Below are 25083 nucleotides of genomic sequence, written 5' to 3' on the forward strand. Positions count from 1 at the left end.
GTTCTAGCACAGGAATTTTTACTTGGGAGATTGCTTTCTAAATCCTCACCATCTCATAGTCTTCCACAGCAGCTGGGGAGGTGGGGGGAGGGGGAAGATGAAGTTTAGCATCAGGTTCTCTGCAAAGTGTTGCTTACCAACAGTGGTATGCTCTATGATCTTATTACTTATTTCTACGTGAATCTTTTCGATAGCCAGTGATATACTTATTCAAAGGAGAAGTGCATTGCCCACTGAAATGAACTACTGTAATTGCAAGTAGCTTTATTTTTTTAATATTTATTATCTGTGATGAACACGGTACTTCATAGCCAAAACAGTCTGTACTCATCAGAAAACTCAGCTGTGAGTTTTGTGTAATTTGCCAATAGGTGGCATGAGTGCATTGCTAAGTTTTGCAGGTGTATGCTGAAAATGAATGCCTATATTTAACTGTCTGAAAATGCTCTAGAAAACAGCGTCTCTCACTGTATCATAGTGGGTTGGAATTTAGTCATTACTTAAGATTTTATTTGTAATAACTTTTTTGAGGCACGAGAGCCTTCTTATCTATTCTCTGTACACAGAGTGAAGTCCATTGGTTACTTGCAGGCTTCTGCAGAGTGGGAGGACTTGGCCTGGATGGGACCAGTTAAAGGTCAGATTTGTACCTGTGTTAGTTATGCTACACACAGAAGCTGGCTGTTTGTGTTCTTAATTACATTTTCCTGTGCCTTTAGTGATGGCCATGACGCTGTAGAGGAAAGAGGTTTCCTAACTATTTCCATTCCCTCCCCTCCCCTTAATATGTTTTTGACAGTTTGTGTGAGTTTGAGTTGAATGTTGTACTTCATATGCACAAATTCCATGTCTTTGCTTTTGTGCTGCATTAATTTTTGACCCCATTAATCACAAGGCAGTCACCCACCACTTACATTCTCACCTCTCTCTTTGTTTGGTCTATGAAAAGAGAATGAGACTCTGCTTTAAACACAGGTGGTAATAGCTCTGTGGGTACTTCTCATCCAAGTGTCCCTAATATCAGATTAGATGGAACAGAAAACAATGCCAGTAAGGGATTTGGAAGCATTTCCTTAATACAGACAAGATTACAGTCTACATGTGATAGAAATAATAGCTCTACAAAAGAAATATGAATTGCCATCATTCGTCTCAGAGGGATGTTGATTTCTGAAGTGCTGACTTTGACTTTGTCTATTTTTGATTGGTTTAAAATGAGGATCTCGAGAGATGGTTTTGAACAAGAGATGTTCATGAAACTTTTAGACAAAGAAAAAAAAGATTAAAACTGTAATAAAAAAAAAAAAAAATTTGCTGGAGACAGTTATTTCGGTTGTATTATCTGTATTTAGTGTTAAAGCTCACAGCCTTTGCTCTCTTACCCCGAAAAGACTTAGCAGCAAAGGGCAAGAGAGTAAAGAATTAGATAGTTCTTCTAAGTACTGTTTTCCCTTATTTACCATTCAGAATGAACATAGATGAGACACAGGGTGGTTCAATTTTGACATATTAAGGACGTGTATTTTCAATTGTTCAGTTTCTGTCCTTGGAGACTGTTTCTTGTTTCTGGCTGAGCTTTATTTCCTTTTTCATAACTTGATTTTGGCTGTAGGACACATGGTTTCCACAGGTAGGAGTCTGTAATCCATAGAATCCATATTTTCTTCCTTGATGAAGAAGCTAATGTGACTTGAGCTTAAAAAGTGTTAGTTAAATTGTATGCTGACAGCTCTATAACGCTAGCATCTGTTTATGCGGAGCCAAAATGTAATATGTTCATTGTATGGAGGACTATTCAGATTGGTGGCAAAAATGTATTCAGCTTCTTCTTTGTTCTTTGTAGGTGCTGTGCTTTAACTTGGCAGGCATCTCAGAACCACGCAGCTGTTGGCTCACCTCCTACCTCCTGTGGGACCAAGGGAGACTGTGAAGAAAAATACAAGAACTCATGGACTGAAGAAAGGGCCTTTCAATAACTGAATTATCTTCTACCTTCAGAATTGAGACCTCAGTGCTATGCTGAGGATTTCATCTGGCTTTATGTGCTATTTAAGACATGGAGAGAAATTAAGGACCTTCTGTTTCCCATCTAGCGAGCACTAAGGCTGGAGATCTGGGCATAATTGCGAGCTGCTGCTTTGGAGGAAGTCAGTAACCGCATTTACATTTTTTGAGCCTTTCCATCAGCTATTTCTTTTAATGTGAAATTCATGTCACTTTGTGCCATAGGGAATAGAAGCCAGTGTGTAAAATATTCCTTTTCCTAAAGATACTGCAATTTTGTGCTGGTATAGTTCACTGTCCCTCTTGCAATTGGCTTACTTCAGTTGTGTGTGGGCTTGTCTGTAAAACACAGCCAGGTCCCATCAGCAACTTCATCAGCTGATTTCTGTCTGTTGGTACCAGTGGAATCTCTGGCCTATGGGCCAGACCCATTCATTTGCTGGAAAAGCACTGATACAAGCCCTGTTCTGTATGTTTGGCCAGCAGACATTCAAGGAAATAGTAAGATGTATCCAGAGGAATCTATGCCTGGGTGAGAAAACTGGATGTCCAAAGTCTTCTCTGACAGTTGTGTTCATCAGAGGGGCGCTGCTTGGATGGGGAGCAGCTCCCTGCAGCCAAGCAGAGGCATAACATGACCTGGTGCTTGAAAACAAAGGAAAGCAGGGGTTTTATTTGTCTCAACTAAACCTCCTGCTGCAAATTTATAGGCTTTTTAACTCGCAGTGCTACTTGTCAGTCTCTGAACAGATGCACAGCCTTCAGGCTCTCGTTGCTTGCCAGCAACTGGCATCCTGCTGGGAGCGGTGGGAGGACTTGCAGTGTGAAGCAGGGCAACCTAATAATAGCACAGGAAAACACTGAAACCAGTGCTTGCACAAAGCAGTACAGAAGTATAACCTGCAGTTTGGCTGCTTTTTTTTTTTTTTTTCCCATGCTAGCAGAAGAATGCCTGGTGAAAACCCATGGGCCACTGACTTGAGCACAGCTTGGCAGCAGGATGCTGAGAACCTTGGCCAAGATAACCAGATGTTTGAGTTCCCCCAATTCTGAAAGGAGCCATAGATACGTGAAAATAAACTTCTCTAAGCAGACGTGCATCTCAGGTTGTTCAAAATTTGTAGGATCTAGTTTGTGTTTGAGAGAGAGCAAGGGAATAGAAAAAGCATGGGGAGCATGTGTTGTTATTTTTCTCACTGTTAGAACTGTAGGTTTGAAGTTCTTTACCTTACAGGTTGCTAAAGGTTAGATTCAACCCAGATGACTTCTCATAAGCAACACGTGATTTGAATGAATGAGGTGAGGCTGATGGTTACATGCATTTCTAAACTGAGGGAGAAAATGTCCTGTCTGCTGTGAAGAAGAGGCAAGATGGGAATGAAAAATATAACTTTGGGAAGAATAACATTGAGATAATGTCCAAAAATCCCTCTTGTACTTAGTGGTTTTCCAAGAGAATCACCTTTGTATGAAGATGCTCAGAAAAGAGTACTCAAAGTTCATCTCAGACCTTTTAGGTGCTATGATCCAGGAGGTGATTAAAATGGATGGGTAAAATGGCCTAAAAAGTTTACAGAGTGAAAAAGTACATGGTGACACTGCTGTTAATCACATACATGCACATCTTCCACCATGGGGGTGAGGTCTTCTGAGGGTCTCCACCAGCACCCTTCTGCTTCTCTCACAAGGAGATTGAGGTGCTGCTAACAATGTTATCGCAGCTTTTTCTCAGTGCAGGGAATATGGTTTGATTAAAAATATCAATAAGTTTGCAAGGGGAATAAAAACGATACTCACTTTTGGTATTTTCAAGGCCAATTAATTTTTTAATTAACAGAAGTATGCTTGAAAATGTAAAACACTCATTTCTGGAAATTGGTCTGTTTCCAGTCATTGCTGGATTTTTCTGGTAGGCTGTATATTTTAAAGTAGAAAATGAAATTTTCATGCAGGAAGATGAATTGTTTAACTTCCATGGAAGTCTTTAATTCTTTTGTCTTCTGATTTTGTTGTATTTTATTATGTTTATATGTGTGCATACCTACTGTTATGATTAAAAGAGCATAATAAATTTGCAGTGCAGTTTCATTATAGTTTTCAGTGCTTGCTTCAAATTAACTTATAGTTCCCAACCATTTCTTAAGCATTTCTCCTATTCTCCTATTTCTCTCATTTCCAGTGTCGTATTTACTGAATCATCTTTATGGCGTTGCCATTAAGGATTCATTGTAGTTTACACTGTACACAGAGTTATTCAGGAGTTCATAACTCAGTCTGTTTAATTTCAATCATGCTGAAACTTGGCATATAAATTGTCAATTTGAATGCAAATTGTTTTTTTTTCTTCCTTATTTTTTTTCCTTATTTTGTTTCTAGTGTCTTCAATTGATTAAGCCTTTTAAAACTGCAGAGATGGAGAAACCCCAAAAGTGTCAAATCTAATAAGTCTGTAAGTGACAAGAATCCCCAACCCTGACAAAAGTTTTTAAATTCCAAACAATTGAATTCAAAACTATGATCTGTGTCCCAGTTGGGATGCTGCCTGTCTCCAGAGGTGACCCTTTTGTTACCTTGGTAGCTGTCTGTGCTCTCGAAACATGCAGGAATGTGTCTGAAGGTGGTGGTTTCTGTGTCCCTGATGGGCTGGATCCCAGCCCTGCTTGGAGAAGGATGTATCTGCAAGAATATGTCTATGGAGAAAAGCTTTCCAATGATAATGAAAGGATGTTTTTTCTCATGAAGGCAAGAACTGGTTTCAGTCTCCCTGTCTAGAAGATGGGATTTATCTTGATGTTTTAGAAGAGCATTTAATTATTAGGATATACACAGGGACTGGGAAGTTCCCTATGTGTATCTATTCTTGCAGCTGTGTACTGTACGTGGGAGTTGATGAGGTCAGGAGGAGATAGGCAAACAGAGAGTCTGATGTGATGACCTCATGGTGAGAGGTACAACATGGAACTGCTTGCAAACACCAAAGGGCCTTACAGTTGCCTGCAGTATGCTATTGCTTTGTATTTTATCTTCATAACAACTTAATATGTGTGGATAACCTAGATTTGAAATGATTGCCAAACTGTTACCTGTTCAGCCAGGAGCCTTGACAAACTTCTTTTAAGCTCACCATACAAAAACATTCCCAGTACAAAGAGCATTGCGTATCTCCTCCTGCCAAACATCCTTGGCAAGCCTTCCCTTGAACAATTCTTATTTGCTTCCATTTAATTAAGGAGCACTTCCCTGCTTTGTGATTATTGTCCTTGCCTGAAGTTGTTCCCATTATAGAGATGAATAAGTATTTCTCAATGTTAGTATTTACCTGCTACTTGGTAATTTGTTATGCCACTGGGGACCTATAACTTGTCTTTGCCTTTTTGTATCTACCAAGTTTGACTCTTCTTGATTCTCTGTTCTTATCTTGCATGACTTTTGTTTTGTCCTTCCCACTTACAAGTTCTTAGAACTCCTGTTCTTTTGCTGCAATCTATTCTAACTTTTTATTTTGTCATGGAATATGTATCCTGTGTTTAGGTAGGAGGTCTCTCCTTATTCTTATACCTTTTCCAGGAGCTGTTTGTGCCACACAAATGTGTGAAATGAGAAGCATAAATTATCACAGACTTTCTCTAAGTACAGGAAATAAATCTTATTCTCCCACTTTGTGAATTTTGTATCTGTTTGCATCTGTGTTGCTTTCCTTTGAATGTTTTCAGGGAACTTTAGATTGAAAGATCTTTGGTAAGTGAACATCTCCAGTGTGAGTAGGTTCCACGGTTTTGGATAAGAGAATATCAAAACAAGCACTTGACTTGCGTGACTCTTTAGCATTAGGAGTAGCAAAGAGCATAGGGGACTTCTTCATTGGCTGTCTCACGTTTTCCTTTTGTAAGCTATCAGTAGCTGATGGCTGCATTCAATAGATAAATAATTCACAAAGAATACAACAGGTTTTGATGGTCTTCAAATCAGTGCCTTTCTGGCTTTCAGCATACTGATTAACACAAAGTAATTGCTTTGGCATATGCCATACACTTCTATGAATTTCATAAGCACTGGACAAGTTGTTGGCCACAGGATGATCTACATCAGCCACCCTTTTGGTCACCAATGCTCTAAATGACTTGCATACCAGATAGCTCTGTCTCCATCTATGATTATGAGGGTAATGTATCCTGAGTATGCCACTCCAATTGCACTACTTCATCCAAAGCAAACTGTTAGCATGGCATTCCCAGCTGCTCTCAGTATGTTGCCATGAATGATATATGAGTATGATGCTCTCTCATTTTGAGAGCGATGCCACTTGAGTACTGCTGAGCTTGTTTCCATGTCACTTTGAAAACTACGGAGGTATTACAGAATTCGTGAAATGGTTGAAATACAAAGAAAACTTAAAAGCAAGATGTTCCCAGCAGCAATTCCCATTCACATTGGATTTGAGTGTTTGAATATGGATATACTCATATTTCAGTTGTATGTATTCTGTGTACACTAAACAAAATATAATTCATCTCCAGTGTGAATATATTACTCTAGACAGGAAGGACAAAAGTAAAAATTGTTTGAATGAATGTGTTTGGGTTTCCTCAGTGCTGTGATTAATTCTGTACCAGAGACCAGCAAAAAGAGCAGGTTCCTGGATGATGAGAGCTTCATTGAGACAAAAAGCAGTCGCATTACATGACTAGGCATGCTTTCTTTGCTGCACTTTTGAAAGTCTTGGTTGTTCTGGAATAATGCAAAAAACGAAATGGGAAAGCATAGTTGTGAATCATATGAAAGCAGAATTTTTTTGCCTGAGCATCCTCAAGTATTCTTATGAAACTGGAATTTGATATGAAATCTTTGATTGAGCAGTGTTAAGGAGAGCAGGAAAACACTGGGTTTGCAGCCTGGATCTTGGAAAAATAGGCATTTTCATCTCCATTAGAGTTTTCCATTTTGAGCCTGGCTCCTTTTGGGAATGGGCTACTTGCTAAGAACGTATGCTGCCAGATTGCAGTGCTACAATGGCACTTTGGTGTATAATTTATCTTTTTTGAATAGAAATGTTTGCAGAAGAGAGAGTGTAGTGGTTTCTTTGTCCTCTGGATACAGCAGTTTTGTTAGTGCAAACAATTTCTGTTCACTCAGATGCTAAGGAAATATTATTTTAGAGGGAAATAATGATTATGCAAAGTAATAATCCCTGTTGTTTTCACTGAGGCAAAAAGATTAACGTTAGAAAAAAAAGACTTGACCATAAAAGGAAAACAATAAAATTATTATTTTTGCAATTTATTTGAAGAGGTTGCTTTTTAAAATACTATTTTTTTTCCTTCATGAGAGATTAGTCTAATCTACCCTGAGTTCTAGCAGGTTCTTATCAGTGAGGAAACCATGGGTGCAATTCAGGAGTCCCAGATTCCCTTCAGGAGAGTACTTGTAAAATGAATCTGCCCGCCATACACATTGTAATATGGGTTAACCATTGTGGAGGACTCTTGGAGTGTGAGCTGGTTTCTTTTTGGCCAGAGCTAAACAGAAAGGTGCACTCTAGAGAACACCGCTTTTAAGCACAGTATTACCTTGCAGGTGTTTACTGGGCTGAGGAAGGGAATGATTATTTTTGCTGTTTATAAACTAAACTGAAATCTTGATAGTTTGAATTAAAAAATTAGATTATATTTTTGAACATGCAGTATAAGGAATGAGGTGGTGAAGTTGGTATCAAAAAATGAGACGTGAGGATCTGGTGGTTTGTTCACCGCTCTGTCTGTGTATCATTCGTCATTTCTTCATTGCTTTATGAAACCTATTTTGCCTTGAAATACTACATTTTTTATGTCTAAAATCATATTTCTGGTATTGATGCTCATGGGTTTCCAGGCAGTGGGAATGTAATGTTCTCTTGAAGTCTGAAATGTATTTTGGTCTTTGTAAAAGAAGCTTTTGTATAGCTTAAAATTTAAGGGTGTTATGGTCAGTTGTTAACGTCTTCACAGTACATGGAAAAGGTCCTGTGCTTCTTATTAATGTCTACTAAGGGGAATAAAGATTAGAACTAACTGTTCTGAGCCTAATGAGTACACTGGTTGACAAAAATGGTGGTACTGTTTCAACTACAAAATGGCAAAATAATGAACCAAATCAAAATGTATTTTTTAATATAAAATTGGGTAAAGGAGCTTGAGTACAGTGTATTTCTCATAGTTTATTGGTTTGATTTTGTGGTTGTTCCTAATTTTAATCCCATGTTTAATTACTTAATCCTCACTTTATTAATTATTTGTGTAAAATCTAAACAGACTTCAAATGTTACTCTGAACTTTTTGATACTATGTGGAATTTAAACATTTCCCCAGGTGATGTCATGAAAAAATTGGGTTTGAAATGAATCTGTGGCAGGAGAACGGAACTTTTTGGATGCTGTTGATGTTACTCCTCAGCATTTTTGTTGCAAAGCCAGAATTAAAACTCCAAACTTTCACGTGCTCTGCTAGGAAAGCTTGCTTTCATCTGAATTTAGTGATATCCTTTCAGCCTAAAAAATTAATAATTATTTCCTTATTATTTCAGTTTACTACTTATGAACTATCAGGTTATTTCATTTTTCTTCTTTGAAAATCAAGCACCAAACTGTTGTTTATGTAGAAGCTTCTCAAAAAGAAGACTAGAGAAGAGTGGAGAGCTGAATACCCCATCAGTCTGTGGTTGTCTTTAAATGTGGTACTTCAACGATAATCAGTAGAATGAAATCTGCTGACTTTTACCCATCATAAATCACAGCATAATGAGAACTGGAGTTTGGTTTCATGCTGATTTTAATCAGAGCTCAAGTCTGCTTTTTTTTTTTTTTTTTTTTTTTTTTTTTTTCTTAGCTAGTTCCTGCTAAGGAAGGGTTAGTAGATCAAAAATGTTGTGGGATTTTTATTTTTTATTAAAGGGCTGCTGGAATGGAGCCCTCCAAACTGAGTGATTCCTGCATCAATTTCATATCTTGCAAATGGAATGGAACCTTACAATGATGTCTAATCATAATTTAAAGATTTCAGTGGCTAAAGCCTATAGTATCCTTCACTATTATTTATCCTCAGTATATATAATTTAGCTCATATTGGTCAAGAAACAGGTTTTGTTCTATGAGTTATCCCTTCAGCTTTGACCATCCACAGTCAGAAATCTTATCATCCAGGGAACATGAACTTGTGCTATAATCTACATATGAAATAAGGAGCAGGTTGTTTCTCCTTTTATTACAGTCAGATTTTTAAACCTCAACAATAAACATTTGCAGGGAAGATAGGAGAGCTATTCAAAAGTATGTTTGTTTCTGTGTGTCAATCCATTGCTCCTTACATGAGAAAGAGTGAAATCCTCTGCCATGACTGATTGATTTTTCTGATTCCTAGAACCAACCAGAGCTTTGTAGACTCTTTTCTATAAATAATTCACATCCAATGAGTGAAAAATCCAACAAAGCTAAGCCAAAATGTGCAAATATCCATCTTAAGGCTCATCTTTTGGGGAAGACTATTATAAAGCCATTTGGAAAAAGAAGCTCATACATACAAATGAATGTTGCCATGCAACAAGTGCTAAAGAAAGAACCACAAGATTTAAGACTTAATTAATTTTACATAGTGGCTGGGAATGTTCTGGAATAAGGAAATTCAGGAGAACCAATGTTAATTAAACTACATTTCCTACAAATCTGCAAGCTTGTAGTTGATTGATATCAACTCAAATTGATACTTTTTCACAATAATAACATTTTGTGTGCTTGCTCTCCCACGGAACTTCCTTAACACTCAGTAAGATGTGTATTGCAGACTCTAAGCTGAACACTTGTACTATCAATTGTGCAATTGCTTTTTTCCTCTCATTTGGTAGGAGTACATTTATCTCTAAGGTCTTCATCACCTCTGCTCAGTATCTTGTAACGAGACCCACAAAAGGCCACGCAAATTTACTGGGTTCTTCCTTATGGTTGAAACTTAAACCAGCGTTTAGTGCTGATGTTGGTAAGAGAGCATAACTGGATGTATATTTCTAAATACTGTTGTCATATCAGCAAATCTGTCAGTAGCATTTGCTATTTAGATGACAGAATTGTGAGTTTCTGGGAGTTTTGAGAAACTGCTGGGCTGTGATTGGTTGGAGAGAAGTCGATGATATTATAGAAAAGGAAGAGATTTTGAAAGATGTAAATTAATCTTTTCCCATCATCTTTTTGCGATTCAATTGCCAATAGATAATGCTTGACTTGCCCACTGGGCAGAAGACAAGCAAAACAAAGTCTGTTGGTTGAAGTCTGAAATATTGTGGTGAGTGATCATAAAGGCATGTAAGTATAAACATGAGTACCTTTCATTCAACTCTACCTTCCAAGCTTCTTCAAATCCTATAACTGAAAGCTGGAGCACACGTGACCAGGATGGTCTTCTCATTTCAACCAGGAAATGGGTGCGCTGTATGTATTGGATTGTTGGATGGTATTCAGTAGTGAATTTATTAGGACATTATTTTATTCATTGGAGGAATTAATCTTTGCCTCACAGGACACAAATCACTGAGAAGAGGTGAGTTCTCTCTGAAACACTGAAATGTTTGTTAATTTTTGAGTGCTTCTCAAATGATCCATGGAATAGATGAATGGAAAGGTTAGCAAAGTTACACTCTATGACTGATGCAAAGGGCAGGTTTCTAGTCTAGCAGGTGCTGAAGCAAGTGGAAACATCCCATTTCAGAAGCTGACACAATTATGGATTAGGAAGGATTAGAGAATGTTCTGTTCATTTCACTTTCCTGCCCTACTGGAATTGCGTTTGCCAATTGTTATAAAAACTCACTAGTTTCAAGCGACTGGTGGAAGTGTCTCTGAATTCAGATGGCAGTGGATGGAGCCTCACTGAGTCAGTGTTACTTTTGACTTGCGCTACAACTTTAAGCCCTGGAAGAAGAGTATATATTTTCAAAGGGATTTTTGTTTGTTGTTGCCAAACATGATGCTTGCTGCAAAAGGATGGAAACTGTTCTTCCCTCTTACACAACAGGAAACAGTATTAGCCCTGATAGCACACCTCCACTTACATCCCTTTCTTTTTCAGTATCAAATTTTGTCCATCATATTTACAGTAACAAAATGGATTGCTTGCTCATATGCCGACTGTAACTTGAGAGGAAATTTGAAGAATAATCACCCAGGATAGTATTCATGTGGATATAATTCAAAGCATACGCTTCAGAGATTAAGAGATAACATAAAATTACAGATCAATGTGGCAAAAGATCATTCTAATGTACCTGTAATCATTTTCCCATCCAGTGGTTGTGCTGCTTCCCTTGTATATTGGCAGGGCTGCTTATCTTGTGGCACTGTGACAATTCTGAATGCTTTATCACCTCCATTAAAAGTGGAATCAATTAGAACTCTAGATTAAAATAGTGAGTGTAGTTCAGGGAGTAAAAAAGATATGCTGTTATGTGTTTTCTGAAAATGATAGCAAGGCCTAGCTGATGAGTTGTAACTCAAATCTTAATGAAATTAATAGAGTGACTTTGGAATAGATCCCATCACGAGGTGAAGGAGGATTTATATGATGTGTGTACAGATCCAGATTGAGTTGGGACTACAGTTAGGGTCAAAGTGATGGCTCCACAACTTTCCCTTCCCTAACCCTACCCCTAATCCTAGGATTAGGGTCAGAAGTGCTGGAATGGCAGCTAAGTGAGTAAAGCTCATTGACCATGATGGGTGAGTACATACAGGAATGCACAAGTCCTTTTTAACAGTTGTGCACTAGGACCTGGGCCCAAGTATGTCTTTTGTTATAGAGATTGTTACATGGCATTAAATGATGTGTTAATTTAGGGAAATCTTGTCAGTGCTGGAGGTCAGGTTGGCTGACAACTCATCGTTTTTGTTCTATAATCTGTAATGGACAAAGTCTCTCATGAGTACCATCATGAATACAGTGCAAAATATGAATAACCCCAACACAAAAATTCTTTTCATTTTTCCCCAAAGCGACTTAATTTCTTAAATTCGTAGAATCTTTCAATAGTTTTGAAGAAACTGCAAAGTCTGTTGCACATGACTGAGCATGTGCTCTTCTCGTATTTCCCATAAAATTACTAAACTATACCCAAGAGTTGCATTTAATGTTATGATTTCCTTCCACCCTGAAAAGATTTAACGATAAGTAGCTTAATAGAAAAACATTGTCGAGATAGGCTTTTTTCCCTTGGATGTTTTTGGACTGAAGCTTCTGTCCCAAAGGAAGGGATTTATGAAGCCCAGTAACCTCACTTCATTCCAGTGTTTAATTAATTTTTATTTCAGTTGCTCAATTTTGGGAACCTAAAATATTTTGTAAGAAGAAATGGAAAAAAAGAGTACTGTGAATTCTGCTTAAAAAAAAACAAAAAACATCATGAAAACAAGCCTTGAAGGAGAACACTGCCTCCATTCAGAACCAAATCTTTTTGTTCAAGTTCTCATTGCTCATGGTTTGGTTTGTTATTTTCTTGTTGGTTTTGTTTCTCCCTGATCAATGTGTAGTCTATATTCTTTTCTGAATTTCTGGACCTCATAGAGCAAGCTGAAGCAAAGACAGAGAGCTTGGGCTGCAGCTGGCTGGAACCTGAATTTTGTTATTAGCGAAAGATATTATTCACTGCTTTTGCCTAAACCAGAGGAGCAGAGGGTGAAATAAAAGTAGCAGAAAAACACTTCATACATATAAATGCTGTTTGGAGTGGTCTGTGTGGAAAGACCAGAAGAGATAAAGTTTTAAGCTGTCTTCCTCCCACACCCCCATCTGTTAACTTTTCAGTCCCTTAATGCCTACTGACCATGCATGCAATAGGCAGGGTGCTGTAGGATTCAGCATTAATTGTACTTGTAGCACAGAAAAAAAAGCCATTCACCTCAATAAGGGAAAACGGAGTTTGTCGCTGTTTCTGCAGCTTTATATATGAACATGAGTCTCAGGTTACAAACTCAGAGACAAAGATAAAAAGCAGATGCTCTTTAGCTGATGTCTCCTTTTAATCTTTTGGAGACACAGTTAAATTTAGTACATGTTGTGAAGATAACGGAGTTTTCCATGTTGAACTTATATCATCAAAACAGAAAATCCCTAGATAAGATTAAATTTCAAGGAATGACAAGATAACCCTTCACTTCTCTCTTCTCGTGGCTGTGCTGCTTTATGATCTGGGAACCTGTGAAGCCCTATAGCAAAGTCTTCACAGCTGATGGGGTCTGATACCAGCTTTAACAGGACTAACAATGGACAGCTGTAGCATCGTGGCTGTTTTGTGCTTTTTTTTTTTTTTTTTTTTTTTTTCCTAATCAGAACCATGAATTTCTTTCTCCAGTGTGGTGATGGGGAGTATAGGTGAGAGCCAGGTAAGAAAGATGAAGGAGCTTTTTGTGCAGGGCTTCTCTGACCTTTTCTGGTATCCCTTGTCTCATTTCTGGCTCTGTTTTATCTTTGCCTCTTGATTACAGCCTCCTTTTCTGTGGGGAAACTGTAAGCCACAATGTGAAATGATTAATGCATTCAGAGTAGAGTGGTATATTTCACTGAATATACTGAAACTTCAAATTGGAAATGTTATTCTTGTGGCAATAATTGCAAGAACTGGAGTGAGGTGAAGGATAATGAAGTAGGTTACCTTAACTTTCCCTGAGAAAAACATGAAATGAAATCTGTCCCAACACCTGTGAATCCTCCTTGGTTAACTTGTTGTTCTCAGTGGGAAGAGTGTTTTAAGTACAATCCCTGGAATTGATGCACACTGTCAGTGCATGTACAGCATCACTGCTGTGCAGAAGGAATTGTACAAATGGGGTGATGTAATGTTGGTGTGGGAATATTGAAATTGTCATTAAGGACTGTGCTAAATGGTTTGTGAGTTACAGCACAGCAGAAGTCACATTTGGCAGAATTATGAACTATGGATGAGCATATACAGGTGGGACCCAGCAATCCATCAGTAAGACATGTTTCCTAATCCCTAATGCCAGGAGGCCCGGCATTATGCAGCTAATAAAAGGAGAGACAAGGGTATGCGAACACACGCCTCACAGAGGGTACTGTGCATGTATACAATTAATGACGCTGGTGAATTATGGAGCAATGACAAACAACACCACTATCACAAAGGAGACCGAAGGGTTCATTCTGGGCAGATAAAATAAATTATGTACTCATACACGACTCCTTAGATCTTCTTAGCCAATGGCCTCAGGCAATTAAATGAGCCAGAAATTGAGCTCTCCACAAGCATTTAAATAGCAACTGTTCATATGCATGCACAACCAATTATGTTGTATTGAAATAAGAAAAGAAGATTGAATATAAGCTCTGTTGGATAGGGAATAAAATGGAATTACACTTTCTTGGTTTGTCAGGAACTTTGGTGAGCACAATTCCAGGGCTCAGCTGAAAAACCAACTTTGAAAAAAAAAGAAAAAAAGAATAAAAATGCCTGAGAGCTGTATATTTATTTGTGTTGAGGAATATTATGTGCTGTATTTTGCAGATGTGCAAAAATATTTTTGCTATTCTTGCTCATTTTGTTATTTTATTTTCACCTGGAGAGTTGTCCATCTGCAGTCCTATTGATTCTTGGGATGATCAAAGACAAAGTGTTTATATGTGAGTCTACATTATCTGTGTATATTTATGTATTCATATTTATGTACAGATGTGCATATACATGCAGGATGTATCTTTGAGAAGTACATTAAAATTATAATCTTTCACAGAGAAGCAAGATAGTAGAATGGGTCCTACAACAATTCACAAAATATGAATGCGGTACCTATATCAAATATAGCTCATTTCAAAAAATTAAATGTTTATCAATATCTAATTACCAGTAAGACACCCTATGATCTTAAGCAAACCCTTATCTTAACAAAAACTAGAATTACTGTGGTTTCTATGTGCAGTGAATATGCAGATGACATTACCAGATGATCTACTTAATAATTTCAGTAATAGAAAGCAGCAAGGCACATACTTGACTAAGACCTCTTCTAAGTGGCTCTGTTCCTTAAAGAATTTGAAGAATTGAGACAAATTCAGTGATATCTCGCCAATGTTTTTTTAATTTCTTTTGTGGTTCTGATGAAGATACAGAGTTCTGAAAGAGCTCTGTGAACTTAACATTGAAAAATATTAATGGAAATACTTTTAAAAGCCTTTTTTTCTCTCCAGTTTTCTTCTAATTTCTTAACTTTTGTGGCAGGCCCATTGGCTGGCATGCATGGAATCAAAATTCATTAATAGGAAGAAATTTTGAGTTAGTTTATGAAGTTAAGCAGGTTCAGAAACTTTAATGTGTCAAGGGACTGCAAATCCAAAGGCTGGATTTGGTTGGTTCCTTTATTGTCATTGGGATTTTAGTTTGTAATCATGCCAACAGCACTGAGTTAACCTAATGAATTGAAATATGCAGCTTGCAGGAGTAGTGCGTACTGTTCACATTAACTCGATGTACAAATATCTATTTGTATGATGAGTTTACATTGCAGTTTTTTCCAATCAAAGGTACATGCATACACTGTTCTTTCCTTTGGAGTTTACTTTCAGATCTTGTTTGGATGGTTTTCCCTTCATCTATAATAAGGCTATCACCAGGAAGTCCATTTGTGCTTGTTATGGATAAAGGAGAGAGAGGTTAAAACTTTTCATCTACCTGTTTATTAAAGAGGGACATAAAGATTTCAAATGCTAAAGGCAAAATACCTTGAGGACTGTTTAATTTTTTTTTAAGAAAAAAGGTATTTTTAAGTGGGGCCACTTTTAGTCTTTGAACTGATACATAAAATGGCAGATTGTGGTTCTGTTTCAAATTTCTGCTTTTAGCCACAGTGAAACCTCTCTCTGTAATGCTATCAATTTTTTGCATCATTACCAAACCACTGTAGTTGGAGCAGCGCTAACACGTCTATTCAATAACATCTTATTTTTCAGAAATTTTCATCCAGCGGTGGCATTTTTAATAGTGTGCAATTAAGAGTTAATCAACAGTATTCTGTGAGAGTAGTGCTGACATTCAGAAATGTAAGCAAATATGTGGTGTATTTTGCTCTGTTAACATGAATTCTTCGGTGCGAATAGCAGCTTTGACTTGCCAACTATAGAATTAATAAATACATTTAATATGTATTTCAAAATATGCAAAATGGCAGAAAATATTCTATTAGCCATCTGATTTTTAGAGCTACTGTATTCCAAGAGATTATAAATTGAAAACAGGTCAGTATCGGGGTGCTTAAACTTTAATGGTTTTACTTGTTGATGTTCATTTTATCAGAGCAGGCATCAGATGCCCTTTGTTGATGGTGATTCCCTCCCCATTTGTGTACTCTGACACCATGACATGATGTTGCCAAGATGAAACCTAGAGCAAGATTTGCAGCCAGTATGTTTCCATTCAGTGACCTTAGAACAATTTAAAACAGCAGTGTCTGCTGTTACACAATTCAATATGCTCTGTTCCTGGGGAGGAACACTGCATCCTTTGAGTCCAGCACTATAAAAACGAGCTCACAAGTACACTCATGACAGTATAGAGAATCCTCCTGCATGTCATCCCTTTTATTTTCCTGCCACAAAAATAAAGGGCAAGACTTAAATCCAACTGAACTGTAATGTAAAAGCTGAGTAACTGTCGTTTTCGCTTTGGCTGTCTTCCCTGTAGAATTTCTAAGACATGAAGCAAACCAAAGGCCACCATGCGGGAAAGCGTACGGAGTCTGAGGGCTTCCTTTATGCCTACTTCAGTTACTGAAGTTGAAAAACACCCTAATTCCATTCAATTACCTTCACTGCAGTGCTATTTTTGAACTACCATACATATGCATGGTTTGCTGTTCTGTGTGACCTAGCAAAGTTCAGCAGAGCTCCAGGAACCATTATGAAGGGAGAGAAATGATTCTACATGGCAAGCAGTGTTATTTTTTAATTAGTTTTTTTGGTTTCAGCAGCTTTCTTTTTTCTTGCTTTTCCTCATTCCCTCATTTTTTTCTCACTGAGGAGGAGAACTTCTTTGTCTTGTTAAGATCAAAGGGGAGAGCAGGATGTCTGATAATACCAGGATTTTCACAATATGACAACATTAGTAGAGGTGAGGAAGAAAAAAGTGACTTTACAAGATGTTTTTATTTTAAGGAATAGAGTTTATTTCAAGAACTTGTTCGTACGCATTTGGATTAAGAAGCTGAGCTCTCTGAAATCACACTGTTATGCTTTTGAGCCATGGACGTTTGTATTTATTCTTTCACAGCCATCTATCTGCTCTTTTTCTTCCTCCTTCAAGTGCAGCATTCATCAGAGTGGTTACTTCAGTTCCCATTGTTTTTGCTCTGAATTCATGGATGTAAAGCAGAGAGAAAAATAATGGAAAGATAAATCCCTGGAAAATGATCAATTAAAGATGGCAGATCTTATCCTTGAGAGTTGGAACTGTTAATGAGACATGGGAGTGATTTTACTCCCCTTTACCAATAAAGGATTCATCTCAGTGAGGAGGATGCAAAAATTTATACCACCTGCCTTGGAAGGTGGTTCTTCTTACTTTTAGTTCCAGAATGGGAGCACCTGACATAGATTTTCCCCAGATTACAGCTGACAGAGCTGGGGTCAACATCTGATGCTGATTGGGATGTTAAAAATGGTTGAAGTGAAACCCCACACTTTTTCTTGTGGTGCAAAGAGAAGCTTTGTTACTTCAGAGCAGCAGAGCAGCACATGGTAAGGACTGTTTTCCAACTTCTTCACAAAAAGTTTGCTTTGCACTCTTTTATTTAAAAGGCCTAAGAAAATGGATGTATTTGCTTTTTCTCTTTTTTGTAATTTTTTTTCATGAAGATTAAATAATTCCTTTTTAATACAAAAGACAACGCTCGGGATTTCATATCTTCCTAACTGTCTTTTATCAAAAACACTGAAGAAAGAGCTTTGTTGTTGGTTTTCTCCTCATGTACTACAGAGCTTCCAACTGCTGAAGTCTCTTGGGGAACTGGCAGTATTTGTATGCAAAGATAATTCAGCCATTCAGTTCAGCTGTTTATGAATTACACGTTTTCTGCACTTTTTGTGATAAGTTGAATTTGTGGTAACTTACATCTTTTAAAATGCCTAATATATGTGGAGTATTGGGATGTTGTATATACTCAAATGTTTAAAATTTTATTGTGAAATTCATGTTATTTCTTAAATGTGTAATACAATTTGTTGTGTGAGCTGTGCAGAGTCAGTGTTTCTGAATTAGTCTTACATTTAAACTGATGATGTGAAAAGCTGCTCCAGAGTCAACTTAATTTTTGTTGCTGTTGTTGTTACTGTTGTTTTCATCAAGAAAGACTTCTTATTTTATAATTAATTGTGGAACCATTATCTCATGGAATTAATTATATGACAATCTAATGAGAAAGAAGAAGCACCCAAATTAGTAGAAGTTTTTGCACGTTGTTTCGGGTTGCAATAAAGTATTATGCTTTTAGCTGAGGTGTTAAGGGCCACTTGCTTAGCATAAAGAAGCAGGTATGTAATTAAACACGCCAATTGTTAATGTGCTGCAGTTGTCACTTCTTGCCATGGAGGAGGGGTTGGGGAGTGGGGTGTAATGTGGTAGTCAGTGTCTTTGCTAAGGTTTAACTGAACAGCTCTCACTAGGGAAGGAAGGGGCTGTGAGCCCCTAGTGCTGCTTCTACTGATCACTACTCTAGAGGAAGATATAGACGCAATAGTCAAACTTTTAAGAAAAATGATGACAAATGCTGTTTTTCATAATTTACCAAAAGGATGTAGTGTTGCAACTGATGCTATTTAGCTCTAGATCAAGTTTGTTTTCTACTTCTTGAATGTAATTCTGAAATTCAGAGATACTTTCTGTTTTCTGGTAAGGTGCATAATCAAGTTCTTGTGTTAATTCTTTGTACTTAAAAATATAGATGCTGTTGTCCACAGAGGTTTTTCTTTTAGAAGGAAATTAACTTTATTTTGTTTAAATACTTTTTAAAAGCCTTCTTTAAAATCAGTTTGCAAGAAATTCTGTCAGGATGACCAGTAGTGCTTAAGAAGGTGGTGTATTTTGGTGTTTGGTTTTTTTTAGCAGTGTGAAGGAAAATCGTCATACTCCAATAATAATAATCTTGTGAAGTCATCACAACATTATGACAGCTAGAAAATGTGATCAGCAGACAAAACAACGTCTGTTTAGAAAAAGTTCCCCCTCCCAGCATGTAAAAAATAAAAATCCTATTGGTATTAAGCAAATATAGGCTACAGTTTAAACAACTTCTCTATTTTTGTATGCACTGATGCTATGAAATTATGTCTCTTTTTAAAAAGGGACTCTTCCACTTTAATGGTAAGAAACAATAGATAAGCTTACTGATGATGCCTTTATCATAGGGAAGAATGTGCTTTTGGAAACATATTGCTAGCATAGGTGTGAAGAGAGAGGGAAACCTGCTAAGTGTTCCATAAGCTCAAAATGCTGTCAGCCTTATAAGCAGCAGTGATTTGATATTTGTATTTATTAAATGCATTTTGTTAGGTCCTTCATGCTTCAAAGATACGTAAAGTACAACATATTTCTAGTTTCAGTCATCTAATTGCCTGCTTTTTTTTTCTCATAGAGAAGTCTTCATTAAAGGCAACTGATTTTTCAGTTGATACCTTATGATTCGTTATAATGCAAGTAACATTTAGCACATCTTGTAGACTGCCTGAAGAATTCCCATCAGTTTCCTAGCAAATGTCATCTCACTTTTGAATTGAGTGAAACACTGTCTTCCTTTTGCTTTCCTGCAATTTGTCATGCTTCATACTTGGCTAGAGCTGCCAATTTTCATTGTCCTCACTGACAACGGCTGTCAGTGTGCCATTTATGTCTTCAAAACTCTTGATGGCAGCATCCCCTAAGTTACAGGATTGAAATGCAACCTGAGCAATTCTGGGGTTTAGATTTGTGTGACTTCTTGCTATATTATGCTCGGAAATAACACCACAACATCTATTAATTGCTCCATATAGGAGGAGCACATCTGGATGTAGCAAAGTGGTCAGCAGGTCTGATAAAGCCATCGTTATCTCCTGACTGCTTTGAAGAACTTGTATTGACAGTGATGGGATTAAAATAATTCAGGAAAGTGTGCATGTTATGAATCTCATTGCTGTGAAAAGACATGGTGAAGCAGGGTAAAGCCAGCTATAGACAATTTTATTCTTTTGTTCCATGCAGAGCTGAGTAGATGCTTTCTTTTGTACCTTCTCATTTATTGCAAACTCATGACTGCTTTTGAATTTTTAAATGTAAGTGCTAGGACTGAGTAAGATAGAAAAAATGAAAAATTCCCACTTCTCAGAACAAGGTTGGAGATAAGTTCAAATTGGTTAGGTGGGGTTACAGGGAATCAGATAAGTCACTACCACCTTTCTGGTCTGTTAGATGGACTAATGCCAGGGAAGACTGTGGCATCTCAAAACTAACTCAAACAGAATTTGATTTTAATGTAATTCAGAAGATCAATGATTCTGGTCATTAATTTTATCTAAAGTACATAAACTGGTAATTAGTAGGAGTTCCAGTTGAAGTGTGTTTCAAGTATTATTATTATTATTACTTACAGTCACTTTATGGATTTGATAATTTATAATTCTAAATACCAGGAATGAGTTCAGAAGCCATGAAAAATGATTTGTGTTTGTTTTTAAAATTAAAGTATTTCTAAATATTGTGATATTTCATATTTAAAGTAAGAAAGCAGAGGCATAAGATATCTGCTGAATGGGAAAGAGCACTTTCAAATAATAATGATTTCAAGTATTTTAATAACTGACGTCTTTCTCTATCTTAACTTGATTATTCACCTTCAAGGAGGATGACATACTGGTTCAAGTCACAGTGAATATTTTGGGATGCTGTTGATCACGCAGAAGCCACTTAAAACATTTGCATATGTCATTTCTTCCTCCATAGGTGCTTTGGGTCTTCTCTGCTCTAAGACTAGCTCTTGGCAGCTTTTGAAATAGTCATTCACAGCCAATGTGCTTTTAAACTGCATTTCCATGCGTGTTTTAAAGGAAAGAAAGGATTGGTGTGTATTAACATGGATTATAGGGCTTATGACTCTAGATATTCCAGTCTTCCATAGTTAATTTTGATTACTCATCAGATACTTAGTGCAGAAGGAGTTTATTATGTCCAGTAATTTTGATGGCCCTATTAGTGATTTAAAAAGCTATTGTGACTCTACTCTGAATCAGCAGGTCTCCCATCAGTTATACCAGGTCTCTGGAGATAAGAGCCCTGCAGCTATTAGCTTAGCCTGCTATTGAGTTTGCTGCAGGGCAGTGTCTCAGCAACACTTTTCCTGGATGAGGAGTTTATAGCGCTGTTGGGCTCGAGTTGCTTTGGGCTGCAGGTGCAATTCCACCCTAAGGCAATTGAGTTTGTTGTTCAACTTACTTTTCTGCTGAAACACATTTGGAGGACTGCCTTCTCACCACTCTGGCTATGGAGGATGCAATGGTCACTGGGGGTGGTCAGGCATGGAATGAGACCTCTGTGGCTTCTGGGAATGGTTTGCACTCCAAACAATGCTGGTCTGCATTAATAGGTTATTATTTTTCACCGGAGGAAAGGAAGGTTACTTTGCACAGATAAGGTGGTACAAAAGTTGCTGTGAGAGTTTCCCTATAGGTTTCTAGAATAGGCAGTACCTAAGTTTTCAACAGGTCCTGGATAAAGCCTCAGTCTTGGCAACAATGTTGTTAAGGAATAGATTAACAGTTACTCTTTGATTAGGTCATAGAGTGCAACAGAACAGATCTAGGTGAAGTATCTATCTTTTTGCTGATATATTTGGAATGCTTTCTCACTGCAGTCTTCTTTGAATACATAAAAACACACTTTTACAGCCCAGAGATATATATACTTTGCAGTGATTGCCAGCAGAGGTAACTTAATTGCTTATCTAGATACAGCTTTGCTCATAATGTTCCATGAGAGCTGCTGCCTTGCTACTTATTTAACCAGGCTTGCTAGTGGGTTTTGAGCTCTGCAGTTCTGATGTGCTGTGCCGGTACACGAAGAAGAAAATTAAGCAGTGCCAAAGTACTTACATTCAAGCTGCAGTGTTTGGGTTGTGGTAGCCATATCCTTTATAAGTAAGCAATGTCTGTCATTTGCAGATGAGTGGCTTTCTCTTGCCCCAGAAAAACATCATTAGCTCATGCTGTGGCAGCTTGTGCTTTTGTTTTTTTGGATACTTTGACTTTCAGTCACAAATGTGGGAGAATTAGCCTGTCTAATCTTGTGGATCACAGGAAGACAAAGCATAGGCTTACTCAAAAATCAGCATGTCGTACATAGCCTTTTCCTGATACTTATAGTTAACACCTTCACTGTCTCAGAACCCAAGGTAACTTGGGCCTGCTGCCTTAACATGTGCTGCATTGCCCATCTCAGTGTATACTAATCTCTGTATTTAGCTTCATTTTCATATGCATTTATAAGAGAGCTCTGCACAGATGGATGAGTCTTTATCCATATTTCTTGGTGGTTTAGTGTAGTTACATTGGGAGGAGTAATTATTTCTATCAGGAAGATTGTGACAGCCACCACATATTATGGAAATTTTCTTCATTGAAACTTTTAAATTTTTTCCTTTTGTCTGATTCTCGTAGCAACACAAAGACTGGCTTAGAAATGTAATTGCAATCTGTGGAAGAAATATAACCAGACTTGCTATGAAGCTGAATTACATTAGAGCATAGGGAATAGAGCCACCTATAAACGAAAATGAGTAGAAAGAAGATCACAGCGTGAGCCGTTGTCATTTGTCAAGAAAGAGGAATCTGTGCTGTACCACCAATGGCCAGACACCCAAGAGAGAAGTCATTTTGACAGTGATGGCTTGTAGCTGCTGCTGCTGGGAGGCTCTTGGGGTAGTTCTTTAGCAGCAAGGATTGCTTCATTATCAGGCACATGGAGCATAATTATGGTGCTTGACTGAACTTATCCAAGCTGTTTTACCTTATATGTGGGTGAACTGGTTGTGTATAGTGCTAATAAAGCTGAACTCTCAGCTGAGGCTTTGAACAACCAGCACGACCTTTCTAACTGCAGGGTTCAATCTGTAAAACATCCATGCTTTGCTACCAAACCACAATCCTATCTGCTTTAAGGGGTTGTAAATGAGATATTGATACAATTACTGTGATCTTCAGGAAGTCTTTATAAAAGTTCAGTGAATCCATTAATTCATGATGCAAATCTCTTAATGCCTCATTCTTTCTCAGCACTGTGCACAGTGAATCACAGTAATGCAGATTATACCTTCATATGCATATATATATATATCTTTTTTTGGTCTACACGCATGCAAGCTATAGAAACATAGTAGCTGCAGAAAGTGTTAATAGTATTTTGTGTTTCTGTAACTGCTCTTACTTGAAATAACTGCTAGATCTGTTGTCTGCTGAATCTCATAAAAGTCTTGAAATCTTAACTGGCATTTTACCACATTCAGATATGCTCAGGTTCACTTTTGAAGCCCAGTACTTCTGATTCCATATGCAGTTTGTCAAACTGGAACTTTGATACTGACTAATCCTCCTTTACCCAACAACTTAGGCCAACTTCTCATTCTCAGTGTATTCTTTCTCTTTAATGAGGAGCTGGATTTTATTTATAGGGAGCTACAAGAATCTGAATTCTGTACTTTATCTAAAATAGTATCATGATATAGCTTAAAATTTTCACGTGGTGAATTAACAACTAAAGTAATTGCTGCACTATTTAATTCCTTTAGGACTTGTATTCTTTCCTCTGTAAAGTTCTGAGATCTCCCCTTAGACCAGTTTGATGATAGTTACTGCTATGATTATCTGGTTCCTTTTTTTCTCTGCTGCTATCTAAATAGAATATGCAGAAACAGGGAAAAGAATGTGGAAAGCAGTTGGGCTGAGGAAAACAGGAATTTCTACAGGAGGTGACCAGGAGAGCATGGGCTTCAAGAAACAAAATTGGTCATTTAAATTGATTTGAAATACTGTTTTGAATGGTACCTATCAAGGTGACTGCTTGGAACTACACTAAAGAAGCATTTTATTGTTAAGTCCCTGAAGTTTCTGAAAAAGTCTGCCTGAAAATCTCTGGTAATTAGCATAATGTGACCAAACATAATGCATGAATTTGGTATTGCAGTGTAAATAATGCTGTTCTGCAACATTCTCATACTGAAAAATTAAAAAAAAAACAAAAAAAAAAACAATAGAAAGCTATGTTTAAGAATTATGACTGCTTGTATTCACACATAGCAAAGGAAATGAATGTTTTCATTTCTGGAAGTTATTCTTCAGAGAGGTAAAGTAGAGGAGAACTTGTATTTGAATGAGGTATAGATGCTTTTATTATTGACTATTTTGTGTGTGTGTGAGAGCCATTCAATACAGTCCAACACACTACAAGTATGGGGGAAATTTAAGCAGAGAGGGATGTCAGGTCAATAACAGCATTTATTGCTCAAGTGATCAAAAGCAAAATCTGTTATGGGGTATTACATTGGAACTCTGTGGGTATTCCATATCATAAAGCTTATGAATCCTAACGGGCCAGTGGAACCATGATGATACCATTCAAAAAGTAGAAAACTACCACTGTGCAAGAGTAGAAAATACCTGCTATTATACTGATGGAGCTGTCAAGAGCATCTTGCTGTAAAAACTTGCTGTGAGCTTGGTTCAGCTGAAATTGGTGGAGTTATGCTGACATAAGCTGGAGTGAAGCAGCTGTGAATTCATTGTCAGATATCACGTATAGAATCTTAGAGGTTGTGAGGGAAGCCTGCTTTCAAGAAAGTGCTTAATATTTTATACGAGGACTTTAATATGGTGTCACTGCCTATATAAAAGTATCATAAAAGTTATACTAGCAAATTCTGCTTGTGTTTGCTTTCTTTTTTTAACCTATTGAACATTTAATTATTTCTGGTGAAACTGCTTGGCTTTAGCAGCTATTCTTAAAGCAGAATTAGCTTCATTTGATGGTTGAATAGCACCAGAA

The 25083-nt window shown here is 37.3% G+C and overlaps 1 protein-coding gene across 15 annotated transcripts in view; it reads left to right on the plus strand.

Moving 5' to 3' along the window:
- ZBBX (zinc finger B-box domain containing) overlaps positions 1-5670 on the plus strand; it is a 47107-nt gene extending 41437 nt beyond the window's left edge. For 13 of the 15 annotated variants that reach the window (XR_014933420.1, XR_014933407.1, XR_014933406.1 and 10 more), the window contains 2 exons: positions 567-637; positions 1844-4097. The gene's annotated coding sequence lies outside the window, so the exon portion shown is untranslated. Of the gene's footprint in view, positions 1-566; positions 638-1843; positions 4098-4380 lie in introns of those variants that run through there. The other 2 variants (XR_014933408.1, XR_014933414.1) reach the window with 2 other exon arrangements.
- The last annotated feature ends 19413 nt before the right edge of the window (positions 5671-25083 follow it).

This window comes from Coturnix japonica, chromosome 12 (genome assembly GCF_054131305.1).
Source record: "Coturnix japonica strain WE chromosome 12, WE-NBRP24, whole genome shotgun sequence".
Lineage (NCBI taxonomy): Eukaryota > Metazoa > Chordata > Aves > Galliformes > Phasianidae > Coturnix > Coturnix japonica.